Genomic DNA, 13,761 nt, shown 5'->3' on the forward strand with positions numbered 1-13,761 from the left:
GCTCATTTCAAAATGAAACATAATTTTATATTTAATGAGTTAAATAGGCATAAATAAAATACCCTAGTACAAGAAAGACTTTGGAATTATTATATGTGTGATTTCCCATGGCAGAATCAGAGAAAAAGTTAGTTATTATATTTATGATTTCCAAGATAACTGGTAATGTAAAATAATCCAAATAAGACCCTACCACTGAGGAATAATTACTCAGATTTCCGTCTCTCAAAGTTCCTTCTTATTTCTTTTGAAAGAAATAAAAAATAATTAGAATTGACTTTATATATTTTTATTTCATCTTTAATTTTCCTAACATCCAACTCTGAATTAGTAACTCTGCATTTCATTCTAATGTAATTTTTATTATGGATGCTACAATAGAAATATTTTTTCCTGCCCTGGATTGTATTGGTACATTTCATTTATGATGGGCACAAAGTAACTCATGGAGACCTTCAGTACATTTCTGGTCATTGTATTATTTTCCACAACCTGATTCTCAAAGGCCCCTTGTGGCTTGTTTTTTTGTTTGTTTGTTTTTTTGTTTTTTCTCCAAATTAAATAGCATTTTTTTAAAATTTAACCCAAACACACACTATGTGTGCTTTCCCATCCTTGGCTTTGCTCTCTTGCTTCTCAGTATGCTCTTCTCCCTGTCACTATTTTTTGTATAATATTATCTGACATTATCTAGACCCGATTCAGTCATCAAATCATTCATTCTTTGCACAATACTTAGTCACTAATTGATCTCTTTCTTATTTGTTTATTACTTTGTTTATTGTCTTTCTTTCTCCTTCAGACCATATGCCAAGTGAAAACAGGGCTTTTCCTTGTTTACTGCAAAATCCCAGTGCCTAGAACACTGCATAGCATAAAGTAAGTGCATTAATTGTTCAATGAACAAATAAGTAATTATCAAAACAGATCCAAGGATTAAGTGAATATAGTAAGATTCTCTATGCTGATTTTTAAAAAATAACACAAACATTTATATTCCAAAATATAGGTTGGCACTTCATCTTAATGTAGTGTTATTTTGACAAAGCTGTGAGAATTAAGGAGGATAATGTGATATCTTGAATCAGTCAAAAATAATTTCTAACACCTAAAGTTGAAAGAATTCCCGTGTGTAGGTGCTATTTTCCTCATATGACACTGTGCTTATCATACTCCACTTATAATCTAACTAACTTATTCTCTTGGTATACTAAATTCTTTATGCAAAACTTCTCTTGATTTTGTCATATAATTCAGAAGGATTCAATTAAGTGAAACCTACCTTAATGTGGCTTTGAGTGAATTTTAGCAAGAACAGATTTTATATTGCAAAGTAGGTAGTCATTTTAATATTAACCTATATGGATATAGAATGGAAGAGGCATTGTAGTTCTTTTCTCCTTCGATCTAAATTTCCTCCATGCATTCCTCTCTTTGAGGATAACTCAACAAAAATTTGAGTCATAACAAAAAAAAGAAAAAGGATATATATATACACATGTATATATATAATATGTACTATATTACATATATTATATATTTATATATTATATGTGCAATATTACACATTACACATATATACATATATTATATATTACACACATATATACATATATATGTGTGTAATATTACACATTACACATATAATATGTAAATATATGTATAAATATATTCTATATATTATATATATAATGTAGCACATATATAAGATATATATAACAAAATGCTGGAATCCCTAAATCTTCAGTAATACAAAATAAAGTGTAGTAGTTCTTAGTGGAAAGCACAGGGCTCTTGAATCTGAGTGCTACTATTCTTAAGGCAGCTACTAAACCTCTATGAGCCTTAGTTTACTTATCTATTGAATGGGATAACAATACTACTTTTCTGGGCTTCAAAGCGGAGAGAGAAACCAACCTAGCACCAAGCCTAGCATATATTAAGTGCTCAATAAGTATTTACTGAAGTAATAAATTCTATTGAAAATAGTTACTGCTGAACTAAATTACTATATATAATTTAATGAAAAATTGTAGTGATTGTGTAACCAAATAGCTAAAACAAAAGTGTAATTACCTGTTTTAACAACTCCTTGATTAACACACAATCAACAAACAAAATACATACAAATAGATCAAATACATTGACCATGATGGAATACTATGGTTAGTACAATAGTGGTCCAGGCAATTATTCATGAGAGCTAAGTATGATCACATTTCCTGATGTCAAAGAAGAGGGCATGGAACTTTTCTAATGTCTCTGCATATCTAAAGTAGAAACTCACAAATACTATCGAGGATAGTTACTCATCTTCTATAAAAAAACAAATTCTAACAGATATGCAGTGTTTGTTATTAATTTCCCACACCTACATAGACATAAGCTAAACCTATTGAACTTGTCACTACTAGAAAGAATAACTAATGAATAAATGATAATTTGTGCTTTCACTTTTCCTTTCAATCCTTATAAAAACTCTACAAAGTCAACATAGAGAGATTATGGCAGAGCAAATTTTCAATTAGGGAGCTCAAGGTATAAGTCCAGAAACATGTTCTAAAATATTTGGTACTGGGTATACATCAGAAAACAAAAAGACAAAAACCTAATTTCCTAGACCTCACAATCTGGAATTTGTGTTGAAATAGCTACAATTATGGCTTTTAGATTTATGAATCAAGCCGCTCAAATACATATTCATAATAATGTTGTTAAAAGTACTGCATTAGTGACCAATGGATTTGTATATTCCTTTCATCCTCAGTTATTGAATGAGGTTTGATGTTTTGTGCAAATCCACTGAACAGACTCTGCTGTTTATTGTTACAATATAACTTTTTTCTGTTGTTTGATTTAGGGGATGTGAATAATGATAATTAACCAGAATTCTATGCTGCTTAGAGCCCTTACTGCATGGAATTCTCACAGCTTGCTCATTTTTTGTCTCCCAACCTGGACTGAGCACTGTCCAGGGAAAGGGCCACATCTCTTTAATCTTTGTGTTGTCAGCCCCTAGCATAGTGCTTGCCACGCGGTTCAGGGGGGATATATGTTTGTTGTATGAGTAAATGTATATATTGTTTTCAAAGCACAGTCACATGCACATATCATTAGACCCTCACAAAACTGAGATTGTAGAGTGGAATTAGTGCTCTCATTTTACCGAATCTCAGTGAGATGGAAGGTTATTAATTCCTCTGTTTGACAGATGAGGAGAAGAGATCAGTGGGAGATTATGTGATTTCCGAAGAGCCCATAACTAAGACTTGAATTTCAAGATCAAAGTTCTTTCTTAAAATACTAAATGAAAATATAGGCATACTGAACTACTATTTTAAGTGCGTCTTTAGGATCTACTTGGTGTATGGCCAGTCATCTTTGACTTGCTCAAATCATTGGTGAAATCTTGCCTTTTTTTTTTTTTCAAATGTAAAAAATGGGATGGAAAAGATCTTCAGAAACCACCCACATTGTAACTAGAAGACAATGAAATAGATTACATGCAAATATTTTGCTGTAAAACAGCGTCTGCCTTTAGAAATATATTGCTAGCCCAAACAATTTTGCTTTGTCATAGAGAAGGGGATGGAGGCAGCTTTGTCATTTCCAATCCTGAACCCACAGCCATCAACTTTCTGCTTATGTAAGATTTCTATACGCTTCTTATTTTTCTGGATCAGGAAATGAAAGTCCCTACAGTGGCAGGATAGTGGAAGCCATCTGTTGGGGTGAAGGGGTCACAGCCAGTATTTGAAGGTTCTAGTCACTGAATCCTGATCAACTGACTCTAAAATGACCCTTTTAATAACATTATCTCCCACCAGACCACAGGCTAAATGAAGGCGGGAACTGTCCTCAACTCCCAAGTGAGACCATAGCACATGGCATGGAACCCTCCTAGCTTATTTCCTGTCACACACGTCAGCGAGTGGCAACTCTTAGTAACCAGTGGCAATAAATCAACCCCCCAAAGTGCTAGGTACACGTTTTTCAAACTGAGTGACAGAAATTTCTCTGTGTGTGTGTGTGTTGTGTGTGTGTGTGTGTGTGTCTTTTAATTTAAAACCATTTTTAAAAAGTTTGTGTTTAAGATATATTGTTTTCTAGGCAATACACTCGGGTCCTTAAGGGAGACCTAGTGATGGAACACTGGCCTTAGGTCCGTTATCCTGGATACTGTTATACCTCAACATTCCAAAAAACACTTTAACAGAAATTAACAGCAACTATACTGAAATCCTGACATTTCTGAACGAGAAGCGTTTTCTAAGGGGTGGGATTACTGGGTTGACAATTTCTCTTAATCTGAAAAAAAAAAAAAATCCATCTTCCTTCCTCCCTCCCTCCCCCCATCCCCTTTCGGTCTTCTTCCATCCCGAGAGACGCACGAAGACTCTGACGGTTTTTATTTGAGTGGAAAGTTGAAAGAGAGCAGCACACCGGCTGCACCCATCCAGCGCTCCTTGGGGTGGAATAGCAAAGTTCTAGGGCACAGCCTTCCAGCCCGGAGCCGGCGAGGCAGCCGCTCTCCGCTACCTGCTCAGCTTCACGCCGCATCTGAAGGTCCGCCCGCCGCGGAACAGTTGCGTCTCCATCTGGCTGCCAACCCACCCAAGCTTTCTTCTCCTCCACCACCACCACCTTCCCTCCTTCCCCCCTCCTCCCCCTCCTTTCCGTCTTCCCTCTCCACCCCCGCCCCCAATCTCCTCCTCTTTTTCTCACTACAAGCGGTTGCTGATGCTGAAGCCGAGCGTCACTTCGGCTCCCACGGCAGACATGGCGACATTGACAGTGGTCCAGCCGCTCACTCTGGACAGAGGTAAGGGAGCGGCTCGCCCGCCAGGCCACTGCGTCCCCTCTGCCTCCCTCTCTGCCCCTGCCAACTCCCACCGGGACAGCCGGACGCGCTCGGGCAGGGGCAGCAGGGCGAGCGAGGACGAGCGAAAACGAGCGTAGAAGGCGTTCGCGCGGAGAGCAGGATACTTTCTTCCCCTTTCTCTGCCCGCCACGTCCCCACTGTCCCTGCACGCTGCGCTCGCCCGGCCCAGGGATGCCTTCGCCGGGCTCTGGCGCCCCCGCTGCCACTCCCAGCCCCTCGCCCGGTCGCCTCCGGGCCGCCGGCTTTGTTGGAGCGGAGGCGCAGAGACCGGTAGGCGCCCGGGGCTCGGGGTTGGAGAGGGGCAGGGAGGAAGCTCGCCACGCCGGGCGAGGGCGCCTGCAGCCGGAGACCGGGGAAGCCTGGCGAGGGAGCCGCCTGCCAGCCTGCGCAGCCCGCGGGCCCGAGAGGGAGGAAGTTTGTCCGGGCGCGGGGGAACGAAGGTCGGTAGGGCTGCGGCTGCTCAGGCGGCCGCCCGGGGGCGGAGGAGGCGCACCCCGGGGTGGCCTGTGCCGGGGCGCACGGCGGCGGGGCTGCAGCGGCGAGGAGCTGCCCTCGGCCGAAAGGGCAACGCGGAGCACCGGCAGCAGCGCCCGGGCTGGGGGCGCAGCGTCGCTGCCGCCGAGCCCGACTCTTTCCGGCTTCTTGCTCCGAAGGCGGCCGGGGTCTCCTCTGCCCCTCGCCGTCCGCCACGCTCCGGTGGTGGCAACTGTTTCTCCTGCCCCGGCCAGCCTCGTTCCTTCTCTCCCCAGCCCGGTGTCAGCGCCGTACCCCGGCTGCGGAAGGCGCTGGGACGCCGCGTGGACTGGCTTGAAATTCAACTTCTGACCCGCGACCCGGTGCGTCTTGCTCTCTGACTTGAATGGGGAAGCAGTGTGTGCTTCCTCCCAGGACCTCGCCAAGCCCAAGGCTAGAACCCCCCGCCGCTCTGCGGTGGGGTGAGGGGCCTCTCTGGAGCGCGCGTACGAGGCTGTACCTGTGCCTGTGTGTTCGGGTTTCCTTTCTGGCTTCCGACGTCTAGTTATGCAGGCGCGGGAGTCCCACGACGCCGCAGCTGAGGACACCTGCTCGTCCCCGACCGCAGCAGCCGGATTTAGGACCCTGGGCGGCCATTTGGAAATGGTGTGCTCAGTCGGAGATGATTTAGTCCGATGTGCCTCTAAAAATATTCTTCCTAGCGGATTAAACTGGACTGTGGGGCAAAGCGAAAGAGCATCCCGCTGCGAGTACAGTGCAAAAGCCAGGGAACTCAGTGGGGTTTTAATTTGGAGAGACTGTGGATGACTTTAACGCAATCTGTTGGCGCCAGAACAGATAGTATGTAGTGCCCAGGCAACCTTACTTGGGGTAAGAGTAGAAAAATAAAAACCAAAAATTAATTAATTAATTAATCAATTAATTAAATTTTAAAATGTAATGATTGATTTATGTTGGGAAACGTTGATTTGCAAGCCACTAAATTAATAACAGTAGTTAAAAAAACTCAGAAATCTAGGGTATCATGCATGATTTCACCCCAGTATCATCATCTACACTAAGCAGGATAAATCCATTGCCACTAAGAGCCAGATGGCAAGCTATTAGAAATTATGGATTTCCCACGAATTTCTGTTTTAATGTTATGAGCTCTTATATCGTCCCATTACTAAATCAGCCTTTAAACATCCCAAGTAAAACGACTATACTGGGAGAAAAAAACCAACTGCAAGAAAATTGCCTACCTGAGGAATTTTATATATTAAGACTACTAAACGTATTTCACCTCTTGGGTTTTACCTTAGCCCCGAGATTCCTGACGCAGTTGTGGAGAAGTGCAATCGGATGGGGATCTATTCTTAAAGTTTGTTCTAGCTCACAGCCAGACTGTACCTGTCCTTCCCAGTGTGATTAGGTCCATTTAGTAAGTAGCTCAAGAGGCAGAATGAGACTAGACGTAGCTGAATAAATTAACCAGCAGCAAACTGCAAAGTCTGATTTGTGGATGATGAGTTATTGGCACCACTGCTGTCCATAAAGTCAGTGTGTGTAAATATTTTCCCCTCTACCTTATTAAAACATGATTAATTATTTGATTAATTGCATCATTAAACCAATGAGAGAAAGAGTTCTGAAAAATGTTCCTCCAAAAAGATTCAAATCTGTTTAGAAAGGCAGCCCAATAATACTTATCTAGGCCCTATTTGGTTAGAACCGTGGTGCTTGCTTTGGATAGGTTGGTTAGCATCTTTGGGCATCAGTTTTCCTCTGTGCGCTGTAAGGAATTTGAATTAGATGATTCTGATACTGTGCAACTTTCGTAGTCTATAAGTCAATTAGTTGAAATTAGAACTCAGTTTCTGGTCATCTACTGGAAGATTTTCCAGATTAGTCCCTCTCCCAGGTTGTTTGAGTGACCTTTGATGTATCCAGAGGTCACACACTGATCTGGCCCCGTCAAAGCATTTCTCATATGCTGGTGCATCTGTCTCCTTGCTGAATGGTTGCTCCTTGAGAGAAAAGACCATTTCTAAATTCATTTTCTTATTCTCAGTGCCTGTCATAGTTCCTGACTCACAGTAGAAGATCAAAAATTAATGTGAACTAAGGACTGCAGTAATTTAAACAATGTTAAAAGATAGGATTTAGCAGTGAACCAAGGTACAGTTCATAGATTCATGACATTTTGGTTCTGGGAAAGATGGCAGGAAAAACACAGGCCAGTGGTTCTTAACCTTTCTTTCTCTCTATGTGCTTGACAGATTCCTATCAGTAACCATAGCTCACCAAAGCTGTCATTAGTAACCAAGGGGGGTTGGAGCAGGTAGGCAAAGAAGAAGGAAATAAGATGCTTGACAAAGCCTCCCAAAGGCATCTCAGCAAATCGGAATGCATAGATCCATAATTTGATTTTTTTTTTCCTAGCATCTTTCCTTTTCAAGTGAGAAACCTTGAAGAAGTAGAAAGTATTTTCAAGATTACTCTACTAGTTAGTGGGAGGTTTTATGCTAAAATTTAAATCTCCTTGTTTGATGCCCTTTGGCACCATAAACTGATTTATCTGGAATCTTCAGGGCAAAGGTTTTAAGCAAAGAAATCAAACCTGTGGATTGAAATTATGATTTACTCCTCCCAGAATTCAAAAGATATTACCTGAAACTAAGAAGCTCAGAAGTCTACACCAGCTTCTTGGACCTTGTTTGGGAAGCAAGATTTTGCCAGGACCAGGCTGGGCTCTGAAAAGATGAACACAGGGACCTAATATTCGAAACTCTTTTCTACCTTCCATTAAGATCTCATATTAAGCCTGTAAAGGCCTCTGGTGGCTATGGCCAGAGGCGGTTCCTGTTTACCTTGGTCCTAGTCCTTTGGATTCTTTACTCACTCATTAAATGCCTGGTATAAGGCAGACCCTACTATAGAAAGGTTAACTGGTTAACACGGTGGTGAACTAAACAGACATAATTCTAGTCTCCGTGGCATTTAAAGACCATGGGGAGAGAGAGGTTATCCATATAAAAACATATGCACACATGCATACACAAAAAATTCACTCATGCAATAAATATTCATTCATTGAATGTTTATATCATATATGTATATACACATAAGGTATACATATGATATATTACTCTGTCTATATGTAATATACTATAGAAATACCAGAAACAAAAGTTTCTGCTTTTCTGGTCCTTAAGAGTGTCGTGGTGGAAACAGATAATAAATAAAGGACTGATTAGTTAATTCAACAAATGAGTATTGAGTGTCAGCCTTATGGAAAGCATTATTTTCAGCTTTGTGGCTAATGAACAAAAGAGATAAAGTCTAACAGAGTCTACACACTCATGAGTGAGACGCAGAGCGCATTCACGTACAATGCCACCAAGAAGAGCTAAGACTGGACCAAGGAGAGTGGCAGGGGCTGCTCTTGTGGATGCGAGAGTCAAGAAAGGCCCTCCCTCCTGGACTGATGACATTTGAGAAAAGATCCAAAGGAAATAAGGAAGCTAACTCTGCAGACATGGTGGGGTGGAGTGGTGGTGATGGGGGGTGCCCTCTGCAGAAGGATGTTATCTGTGCGTCCTAGGAACATCACGGAAGTCTACATGAAAAGGAGAGCCAGGGAAGAGTGGTGGAAAGTGAATGTGTGACGTTGGTGGCCAGGAACCAGATGATGTAGGTTATGATGTGGATTTTAGATTGGTTGAAAGTCTGAAGACAGAAATGATGGGAAGATGGAAAAGAGTGGGGAAGGACCTATTTACATGGTGTTGGGCAAGGGAAGGTCATGAGAAAGCAAAATTTAAAACTGAGTTTTGATGTATTAATACAATTTTTAGGAACAACATTCTGGATAAAGGGAAGAATACACATAAAAGCAACTTGATTGTGTACAGCTTGGCTACCATTCCATTAATACATCTAGAACCAAACAAATGATCCAAAAGAAGAATTACCGAGAAGTAGTAACACTTCAAATGTGCCTCTGAGGATAGAAATTTGGTTTTAAGTATACCAAGAAAATCTATAGATCAGTTTTTTCTTCTTATTGCTGGGATAAAATATCATATAATTAGATTTTTAAAGACATACTGAGAGCTGTAACGTACACATCACTATGCGTAAATCTACATGTTGAACCCAAGTGGTCATACTATGAGATACAGTCATTTTTAGTCTAATATTTTATATTAGACAGTGATGTAGAAAGTAGTACCTGTAATTTACCCTTGTGGCAGAGAGAAGAGCCTGATAAGGAGATTAGTGTGGAGTCTTCTCTGCCAGAATTTAAAATGTTTATAGCAATTCTTCCCTACACCAGAGGTTAGTTTGTCCCTGATTATAATCTCTAAAACAGGGAATGACCTTCAGCTAAACTCAACAGAACAAGGCAGGATGCAATCCATGATACTTAACACTTTCATAACAAGAGACACAGGAATACTTCACTACATTCAAGACTTCATGGATTTAGGCACTTTCTTAAATACAATAGCTCCAACTCTCCTTCACTTTCCATCTCAAGGTCAGAAAAGATAACACAACTGAATTCTTCAAAATTTCACTTCTTTCTACCTCCCTCCTCTAACTTTGATCGGAGTTGCTTTTTCTTTTCAAATTAAGGCTTATAAACAAATAATACAAAAACAGGTCTTAGAGAACTGTGGATAAATAAAACAATTTCTAGGTGTGATTAAAATTGTATCAACTTTTGAGACTTTGTTAATGACATGATTAATAGTTTACAATCTATGTGAGGTGCCTCCATAAAATAAAACATTGGTATCCCTGAGTTAGATGCAACTTGGATAAGTCACAAAAGTATAAATGGAAATCTTGATTTCTTGGTTTCTGAAAAGAGTCATAATCTAAGATATTGATTAAACAAATCTTGCTGTGTTTTCTCCTTAAGAAAATGAAACTTTTAGTCCTTTAAAAATTAAGAGCTTTTATTTTGTGGATGTCAACTTTATGAAAAAAAAAAAAGAGTGCAAAATTGAATGCAAATGAAAATCCCATGGGTGCCACACTTTTCACGGGATGTATAATACATTAAAATTTTCTTTCTTTTCCTTTCACTTTTCAAGGCATTCAGAGCTTATTACTTTATGTATCTCCCATTTCAGGCCTTGGGCAGCCCTATAGCTTTCTAATCAACTGTATTTGCCCATCTTTATAAAATCTGCATTTGCCTGAAATTGCTTTTGCTCGCAGTCCAAAGGGGCTTGCCCTTCCTCGCTCTCCTTGCTATTTCTTTTAACATGAGGAGCGGTAGAGGAAAACGGAAAACAAAAATTAAGGTAGTTCTTCTGTTGTTTCACACATGTATGCCGTGATGGGGAGGAAGAAGAGGGATCGACATTGTCTTATGGCTCTGGTCCTAAAACCTCACATCAGCAGCCAAGTATGTTTTCATCTATAAACATTAAGTGCTTGCTTGATTTCTCGTATTTTCTGTGAGCTTCACTACATCTAAAAATTTTATTTTTATTGAACTTTTTTTTTTGACAAATCAATATCCGAGTCTTTCATTCTTCACTATATAGTTAGTTACGCAACATTTTCCAGGAGTCAGAATACGCCACATCCATCTTCTCTTTTCCTTTGATAATGAAAAGTTGCAAGAAGAAGGTCTCAAATTTTAGAAATCTGTTGATTATTAAAAAAAGGTATTTTTCATGTAATGGGAGCTTTATGTACAGTTTTAAATCTGAAAAGAAATCAAGAAATTAATGATAGAGCTTCCAGAAAAAAGAAAAATATATCTGATATGTACTCTGGGTTGGCGCAGTAACTATTCAAACCCTGAGACGTTTTTGGTGTGCTCTAGTCATTTATGAAACTAATTCCTTTGCTTTTGGAGTGCTTCCTGGGCGATCACAACTAGGGCTAGTAAGGAAAAGGAAACATGGAATGAGTAGTGTCAAATGGGTATTGGGTAATACTGGGTATTGGGGAAGCTATTATAGGTGCAAAGCCAATACCTCTTGGAGAGAATTCTTTTCTTAGTCCTGATATCAGTCTATTAGGATACAGGCTTCATCAGATCAGGGCACTGGCCTCGTTTATGTAGAACTCAACACATTATCTGGCACAGAGTTGGCACACTCCTAATATTTGCTGATTGAACGAACGGATGAAATTGACTTAGCTGGACTGCCTCTCCTGGACACATCTGTAATGCTTAAAAACAAACAACAACAACAACAAAAGAACCAACCTTCCAGCCTATAATAATGTGAAAAGGTGGCTACCTTACTCTATCACTTTGCTTCTGTGTCTGTGTATGTGTAGCAGACTCTTAAAAGTGGCATGCTCCCCAGGGCCCAGAAAGGCTGCAAAGTGCTGGTGTTGATATCAAGGGCTACTTTCATCGTTCATATCCACCTGCAATTTTAACTTGTTATTTGAACCACTCAAGCTAATGCTAAAATACAACTGAAAAGTTGTATTGAAAAATGCTAAAATACAAACTAAAAAAAAAAAAAAAAAAAAAGTTGTGTGTGTATGTGTGTGTGTGTGTGTGTATTTGTATGTAGAGGGGTCTAGCAGAATTTCCTACGTGCGCACACACACACACAATCTACACTGCTTCATCCCTTTTTTAAAAAACTACAAATGGATGAATGATAAAGCTGTGTTCTGATAAGCAAGTTAAAACGGATTTAGTTTGAAATCACTATGTGTTGGCAAGAGGGAACACGCTTTAAAAGTCATATTGATTACATCGATGATTTACTTCTGGGCTAGGTGGTAGACAAGTTGTTTTATGATTGAATTTTACTAACATTTTGTGCTAGCTGAATTTGAAGACTGGTCTAATAAAAAAATAAATATGCCCAAACACTACTTGAAAAAAAAATTATGTTGAATTAAGACTTACTTTGACTTTATACTCGGATAGTTATTTATCTTGGATAGAAAACTGTAGCTCCTTCTTTAAAGTGATGGCAATTTCCCGTAGAAACACTGTAGCTATTTCAAGTCCAACTGGTTCTGCTATTTTTGTTTACTTGGCCAGTGTGGTGATAGTTATGATATTCCAGTATAAAATCTGTTTTTTTTTTTCCTATTAAAGAATTATCTTTAACTAAAAAAGGCTAGAATATAGGGAATCACAAAATGGCAATACAAGTTAAGCCCCCAGTTTAGATGGGGGAGAAAACCATCAAATCCCAGCTGAGTCTATTTAATAAAATGAGGGAATTGTGAGATATGGCTGAGAGATTCCTGAAAGTGATCTTTTGAGGAAAATTGGAGAAGAGCAGTAATTGCTGATAGACAAATACCCTTGATTCCAAAAGAGTGAGAAAAGTGTTTTAGGAAACTGTAGTTCAATCTACTAGTTTTGTGGGGGGGGGGGGTTTGGTTTGTTGTTGTTGTTGTTGTTTTTTTTTTACAGAAAAGGCAGTGATCAGCTACTTTTTATTTATTTATTTATTTAGTGTACCAGAATTTGTTGTTTATATACCACACCCAGTGTTCCATGCAATACATGCCCTCCATAATACCCACCACCAGGCTCACCCAACCTCCCAAGGTTTTGCTTGCTGGCAGAAAAATCTAAGGACAGTAGTAGAAGAATGGGATTTGGGCACTTACAAAAGAAATTGGTGATCCCGCAGAGCCTACATGAGATCACTGAGAATAGATCTTGTCAAATTTCAGGTGTGTGCTATGACCCTACAATACCCATGCCATCACAACTGTTAGAGAAGCCTTATGAAAAGCATAGAAATACATGAAGTGGCTGATCATATTCTAGGATTTCTAGTGGTTGAAACACTGCTGCAAGGCAGTTTGGTTCTCTGTCCTGTTCACTGTTGTTACTGTTATTTTGGATGAGGGTCTCGGGAGATTTGTGTAGATGATGTAGAACTAGGCAGGATAGCGAATGGTTAAAGAAACCATGTCAATATTCTAAAATTATACTTGGCTTGAATGGCAGGTTACAACATTAGAGATAAAATTTAGGGGCAATGAATAAAGTCTTCATTCATTCATTCATTCACCAGGAAAAAGGAGCCAACCTGGCTATTTACTGCTCTTGGTCATACTGCCCAGGGAATACTGCTCTACCGACTCCATTCAGCCACCTGGAAGACCTCGGTCCTGGGCTGGAGTAGGGGGTGTTTCAAATGACAAAGAGGCATTCCAGAATCAGCCTGCCTGGTTTTGAATCCCAGCTTTTGCCTTTACTGGTTCTGCACTTCCAAAGTTTCTAGACTCTTTTGACTCTCCATTTTCTTGTCTGTAAAATGTCAAATGACAAAAATAGCACTGACTTCATAAAATGTTCGCTTTACATGACCTAATACGTATGAAGTATTACTATTGTACATATTACAGGTCATCCTAGTAACCACTCAACAATAGTAATTATTTCTTCCTTGAATCGGAAGTTC

General features: G+C 39.9%; 1 protein-coding gene across 1 annotated transcript in view; it reads left to right on the top strand.

Annotated features, from left to right (window-relative positions):
- Positions 1-5,080: 5,080 nt before the first annotated feature.
- LIN7A (lin-7 homolog A, crumbs cell polarity complex component) overlaps positions 5,081-13,761 on the top strand; it is a 116,856-nt gene continuing 108,175 nt past the window's right edge. Inside the window, exon 1 of the mRNA XM_032346905.1 lies at positions 5,081-5,152. The gene's annotated coding sequence lies outside the window, so the exon portion shown is untranslated. The remainder of the gene's footprint in view (positions 5,153-13,761) is intronic.

This window comes from Mustela erminea, chromosome 6 (genome assembly GCF_009829155.1).
Source record: "Mustela erminea isolate mMusErm1 chromosome 6, mMusErm1.Pri, whole genome shotgun sequence".
In the NCBI taxonomy this organism is placed as follows: Eukaryota; Metazoa; Chordata; class Mammalia; order Carnivora; family Mustelidae; genus Mustela; species Mustela erminea.